The sequence below is a fragment of the Pteropus vampyrus genome, unplaced genomic scaffold (assembly GCF_000151845.1).
Source record: "Pteropus vampyrus isolate Shadow unplaced genomic scaffold, Pvam_2.0 Scaffold218, whole genome shotgun sequence".
Taxonomy (NCBI): domain Eukaryota; kingdom Metazoa; phylum Chordata; class Mammalia; order Chiroptera; family Pteropodidae; genus Pteropus; species Pteropus vampyrus.
The window spans coordinates 2503602-2510470 of NW_011888999.1; the positions used below are offsets into that span (position 1 = coordinate 2503602).

The 6869-nt window shown below is 39.8% G+C and overlaps 1 protein-coding gene across 4 annotated transcripts in view; it reads right to left on the reverse strand.

The window, feature by feature from the left end:
* The window catches only part of LOC105300775 (disks large homolog 2), a 277157-nt gene that overhangs the window by 183472 nt on the left and 86816 nt on the right, over nucleotides 1-6869 (reverse strand). Inside the window, exon 1 of one of the 4 annotated variants that reach the window (XM_011373139.2) lies at nucleotides 4526-4762. The exons of 2 other annotated variants lie outside the window; for them this stretch is intronic. The gene's annotated coding sequence lies outside the window, so the exon portion shown is untranslated. Of the gene's footprint in view, nucleotides 1-4525; nucleotides 4763-6869 lie in introns of those variants that run through there. One more of the 4 variants, XM_011373142.2, reaches the window with a different exon arrangement.

A 6869-nucleotide genomic window follows, 5' to 3' on the forward strand; every position in this document is an offset into this window, starting at 1 on the left:
GAATTACTATATTTGCTTTACAGCTAGAGAAAGCAAGGTTGTAAGATTTGGTGGTAGGAAATATTTCCCAAGATGCATTCTGCCTTTCCATCTAGAAAAGCACTTTAGGAAGATAAGAGGTAACAAAAACAAAAACAAAAGCAAAAATCACTCTGTAATTGCAGAACATTTTCCCCTGCATTTAAGAAATCAATAAAAAACCAGAAACTCCCCAAACCTCAAGATTTTTTTTATAAATACAGGTTTTGCTACCTGGAACTCCTGGCTGTTAGTTCTTTTTAGGTGGGTCTTTGTCTCCAATACAACAGAAGATGAAAAGGAGCCATTGGGAGAATGAAGCAATGGACAGAGGAAGGGGCTGTAATAATGATGGAAGGCCACACAAAGCCATTCATTGCCATCTCTGCTTTTCAAAGCAGCCTATATGGCAGAGTTCCAGTGGGATCCTTCAGGCAGCCTTCCATTAATCTGTAGCACTAAGGATTACAACTACAATTTGAAATTAGAGATAAGAAAAGGGCACCTGAAGTTAGCAATGTTCTCTCTGAGCAACTAAGTATGTTTTCAAATGACATAAAAGAGAAGCTACAGGCAGTTTTAATCCAGCTGACTCTAAAATCACCAATGTCAGTCTGTGCCTTGGAACTGGAAGGAAGGCCAATGTGTAGCCTTGATGAAAAAGCAAAAACGAGCACAAAGCCTTACAAAACCAGCCCACTACAATTTTAGCATCACTATTCTGAAATACACCTTAACATTCTTTAATGAAAGGCAGAGCTGTCCTTAACATTTTGGGGGCTCAGAGCACGAACAAAAGTGGAGACCCCAGATCTGGACCAGCTCCTCTTCTTTTCTATACTTCCTTCCTGCAATGCAAAGGGCCTTTCATGAAGATGTGTGGACATCCTAACTCACAAGTCTCAGCTGTGACAGACAAAATCCCACCCCCTGGCCTGTCTCCTACCCTCATGCAAATAGCAGCCTCTTGGTTTCCCCTCACATCCAGGGGTAGGAACACCATACACTCCTTGAAGTGGGCTCAAGGTGTTTTGACAAAGAAATTCTGGGGACCTATTTGCCCTGAATGTGGTCTAGAGTCTAAATGTATGCATCCTTTTGGCCCACAGACTCTCCTGTCAAAGGGCAGTATTCGTTCAAGGTTACTTTTAGATTTTTATCTTGGATTTGGTAGATTTATGACCTTTTAAAATTTCATATCTTTTTATACTTAATTTTATATTTCAGTGAGAATTACAAAGATGACTCAGGAAAATGTAATCTTGATTGGCATAAAACAAAAATGAGAGCAAAGGAAACCACCAACTTCATTTCTTATATTCCCTAAACTCTGTTAGCAGTTAAATATGTGGGGAGAAGAATCAAGCAGATATAGGGCCAAGATCCTAAAATGGAATCATGTAGAGCTGGGAAAATCTTATTGAATAATTCCACCATGGTGGTTATGGTGTAGATTCTGGAATCAGGAAGGTGTGAGTTCAAATTCTGACACTGCCATATGCCAATTTAAATTAGTATTTAAATAAATGTTCTCTAATCTGGTTTCCTAATTTTATAATGGAAATCGAAATAGAATCTACTTGGTAGGGTTGTGATGAGCATTAAGTGAGGTAATGCATGTAAAAACATTCAGTACATTGCCTGGGATGTAATAAGAGATATTTACTATAATTAGGTACTTTAATGCAATGTCAGAGTTGGAGTTATGGCCAAATCGTTGTTTAGCAAATGACTTAGAAGGCTATGATATATTATTTGGTTCCATTTGAAATTCAGTTTATCCTTTGAATAATTTGTAAGGACTTTGGATGTCACTCTAAAAATTAGTTGAAAGCGAACTGAAAGGTAATAATTCTCTTTACTAGGTTTTCAAAATAAAAACAAAATTTATCTAGCTGTATGAAGTATATTTTGCTAATAAGAAAAATCTGTATAATCTTTCTATTTATGTACTGTGCATATTTCTTTCAAAACCAACATCCAAATGAGTTAACGTATTTTACAAAATTCAACTTATAATGATGATGAGAACCTTCTATTGGGTCCTCTTTGTGCCAGACAGTGTACTGCTTGCTGTATATACATCATTTATCTGGTATAATCTTCCTTACTTTCCCCTCAACCATTTTACAGATAAAGAGAGTGAGGTACAGATATGACGACACAAAGCCCCTTCACTTTCCCTGAGAACACTGCTGGAGCCAGGTCTCTGAACAGCTCCTCTAACCTCTCCCCGCTCCCACCCGCCCCAAGCTCTGTCAAAGAAAATTACATGTGTCACATAGGCAAAGTGTTAATGCTTCTTTGGCTTTTAATCCTTTTTTGAGGGACATGTTTCTCTCTCTCTCTCTCTCTTTTTCTCTCTCTCTGCGTGCGTGTGTGCTCTCTCAGAAGGCATTTGTCACCATTCCTCTTCATCTTGTTATAAATTTAATTGAGAATAACTCATGCTAAATTTTCTTTTGTTGCTATAAATAGAGTTAATTTTGGTGGGTGGAAAAGATGGAAAAACCACCACCAAATGAAAAGAAACTCAGTTTATTGAGATTGGTACATTGGTTCATTTCTCCATAAAAGCACTCTGAACGAAGAACCAGATACCGTTGCAAAATAAGCCACGGGCTCTGGCATGAGACGTTTAAAAATGTGAAACAATAAAAACCAATGTACAGTGCATTTCAAAGGTACTTTACAACTATATTGTCCTTGGCATTAAGATAATATTAACACTTTTAGAAACCTTCAGCTGTGTGTCCTGAGCTTTATAAAGCCTCGTGGGCTGGCAGGACCATCAAATGCAGATGTTCGTTTATACCTGCAATGATTTGCTGAATTTCCTACCTTAATCATCATTGTTGTAGCCCAGAGGCTTTGAGCTGTAGAGAAGACGAAAAGACATTTTACAGACCCCTTGTGGGGCAGCCCTTGTAGAATAGAAACCAAGTCTCAGGTTACATACCCCTAAGTGCCAACCACAATATATCACTCCTCTCCTCTTTAAGCAGAACTTATTCAGGGAAATGGAAAATATGGGAAAGCTATTTTTGGACAAAAGAAATAAGCCTGAAAAATGTGTTCCTGGAAACAGATATATTCCATATTTCCAATTTGCCAGGTTTTAGAGCAATCAGAAAGTATACTAAGAAAGGAGAAATAACTTTATTGGAAGTGTAGTGATGGTACTGATGACCAAAATATTTATCAGGAAAAAGCAAAGAGCAAGCTAAGTCTCTGGTGAGAAAAAATGCATATATCTTTTTTCAAAGAGATGCTAAAATGGGTAGCTTTTCTTGGGGATAAAGAGGATGTTCTTGTCAGAGCTACAGCTTCTACAGCTAAAGAGAAAGTGCAATTATGTATAAGGTAAATGCTCTGAGCAGACAGTTATGGGTTCGGAAAACAGTAGCTCCTTGCCAGTGCAAAAAAGCAAATGTCAACAAGCCAGACACACATGAAACATTCAGAAAAATGTCTTGCTATTTCACTCCATATATAATATGCCATATGACACCACAGTTAAATCTGCTACTGCAAAAAAAAAAAAAAAAAGTACGTCAAGCTGTTGGTTTCCATGAGATTTGGACAGAGGCAAAACAATACAACATAAAGGAGTCCAGGAAGGTATCAGCTTTCGCTTCTTTCCTTCTGAGGAGGAAATGACTTCTTACAGCTAGCCAACGGGGAGTTGGCGCTTATCCTGCCTGGAGCCAGGACCTGGAATGAGGAGGACCTGGAGCATACCCAGATGAGGACCAAAATGCAACCTCGGGTAATTATTAATGGGAATAGGAAACTAGAGAAAACAGTCACAAGTTACACAAATACAACAGTCATGCCTTCTGTATTTGTCTGTCCTGCGGGTTTGTTATGTAGCTGTTTTCATGAAGATCCTGTCTTTTCTTTCACCCTTTCCCACATCATCAACAGGCACGCCAAATGCAAATCTCCCGATTCTGATCCCATCCCGGCAAAATGCAAGGACGACTACCATACCGAGTTTCACAATAATCTCCACAATGACAATTATTCACAGCCCCTCAGTTCTGTTCACACAAAAGATCGCAATTTGAATCTTGCCTTGAACAGGTTCAGCTTTGTTGGAGCTGGTTACCAGGCAAACTGTCGTTTTAAGATTTACCGAATGCTGGGGAGGGTAAGCTCGGGGGTGGGGATGGACACAGCACCCTCTACATACCTCCTTTTGGCAGCTAAGAAAAACAATTTCATGACAAAGAGACTTGTTTCTTTTCAAAGCTCACCCAACAAATGAAACTGACAGAATGAAACCTGAGAAACTTTAGCAACCAAAGAAAGCAGCCTTCCAAGGATCAAGGTGAATAATTGATTTGTTAGGTTTTGTTTCATCTCATTAAAGAGAATTATGGAATTTGTCAGAAGCCCGAAACACTAACACACACTTCTGACAGCAAGTGCGTATTCTGAACTACAAATACATTTGCTAAGCTTATTCAACAACAACGATTAGCTGCAAAGCCAGGGAACTTACCGAGCGCAAAATTATTGGAACAAAGCAGGGAGGAGGCAGGAGGCACCAAAAGCAGCTTCTCCGTCTCCTTGGTGCCAGGTTCTCCTGTCTGCCGTCCGGTTCACACTTGCCTTTATAACTAAGACTCCGACAGAACTCACTAGCGAAACCTGATGAATTATAAAACAGCCCCTCCTAGACTCTCATATTTTACATCACAGGGGGTGACCATGTAGCATCCTTGCTCCCTGGGTACATATATTTCCTGGTAACTCATCCTGATAAATATATCAGCCTTAGAAGCAGATACAGTAATTGGTGCTTGGGATGTATCAGCATTAACCAATAAGATGCTTTCCCACCACAATACCGTACCCCTATCCTCTGCTCGTGTTCCCCCACACCTTGTCAAGGTGGATCCACCCAACCCAGTAGGGGGTAGGCAAAATGGCAAAATGTGGAGAAAAGCCCTTGCATGTCAAATGCACACATAGCAAGGTGTGTAGTACTCAGGGTTAATTCTCATAATAGTTCTGTAAAGATCAGCCCTCATATTTGCATAGCGTGTCACAGTGTACCAAACACTTTCACTCTCCCTGAGCCTCTTAGCAACCAGGCGAGGTATCAGTAACGCTACAGTATAAATAAGCCTCTAGAGCTCAGAGACGTTAAGTGACTTTGTCCAGTGTTCACAGAAATCAAGGGATGCAAGGAGCCCCAGGGATTGAGTTATTCGACCTGCTCACTGTGCAAGATGAGGAACTTGTAGCAAGAGAGAGAAAGTAACTTGTATGGGTCACACAGTTTTCAAGTGTGATTTAAGCTTGAATCCAAACCCGTCTTCCGATGTCAACAGCAGTGTCCTTCTATCCTACCATGCTACCTCTAGAGCTTGGAAGCCCTGAAAATGGGAGGACATGCAGGAATCAGAAACAGTATTATTGATCGACAAACAATCATTAATAGGCAGACTGTGTGGAGGAAGAGCAGTGCCTGAGCTCTTTGCTTCCTCTCTCACAGGTCAGTATAACCTCTTTAGGTTTATTGGATATCAATACTAGAAATCCTGCTTTCAATAATAGCAGCTACTATGGAGTACTTCTTATGTGCGAGGCAGCGTTCTAGGTGTTTAGATGCATTTAACCTTCAAAACACCCCTGTGAAGTAGGTATTATCATGACAACATATTGCACATGAGAAAAACAGAGTCAGAGAGGTTAACGAATCCAAACAGGATCACAGCAGCTAAGACTCGACTCAAGGCACCCTGGTATCAGAGCCTGCAAACACAGCATCCTCTCCCAAGCAGTGTTTCACGTCAACTGTAGGAGGCAGATGAACAATGCGAGCAGATTTACTTACTATGGCATTTGGTAGCAATTATAGCAAGATTAGAGCTTTTCAGCTACACAGACTTGTGCTTAATGAAGCCCTGGCTTTGTCACTCCCTGCTCAGCAACCTGTGGTGGCTCCCCTTTCACCTAGGATTTGCTCCTTCACTGCTTTTTTAAAAAGTCCAATGAGAGAATAGGTGTAATGAAGGGATGGAAGACGCTTTTTTATTTATAGCACTTATCTCTACTTAAACTTATATTCTATATTTGTTTATTTCATTAACTTTTGCTTCCCCGCCCTAGAATATAAGCTTCATAAAGCAAGAGGCCTTGTCTATTTTGTCTATGGCTGAATCTCCATCACTAGAATAGGGCCTGTCACTTAATAGGTATTTATAATATTTATTAAATGAAGGTGTTCCAAGTCCCATTTTTCCTACTTCTTAGTTATATATACTTGCATAAATTAATTACTATTCCTAAATCACAAATTTCTCAATTATAAATTTTCTTGAAAAACAAACAGCGCTTACAATATAGTCAGCCTCTCCTGTGAATGACCCTGATAAAATGGTTCCATGAGATTGGTCAGTGGTATGGGTTAACTTGTGCCTCCCCCCTTAAAAAAAACAAACCAAAAAACAAAAACAAACTCATGTCGAAGTCCTAATCCCCCAATATCTCAGAACATGATCTGAAGTATTATGTGGTAGTAGGATTTTAGATGTTATTTAATTAAGTTAAGAAGAAGTCATACTGGAGTAGAGTGGGTCCCTGATTTAATATGGCTGGTGTCCTTATAAAGGGGAAATTTGGACAGATACGTACACAGGGAGAATGTTCTGTGAAGATTGGAGTTATGCTGACACAAACCAAGAAACTACCAGAAGCCAGGAAAGAGGCCTGAAACAGATTATTCCCTAAGGAATCTATTCAGCGGGAGCATGGCCCTGCTGACACTTTGTTTCAGACTTCTGGGCTCCAAAACTATGAAACAATAAATTTCTGTTGTTCTAAACCACCTAGTTTGT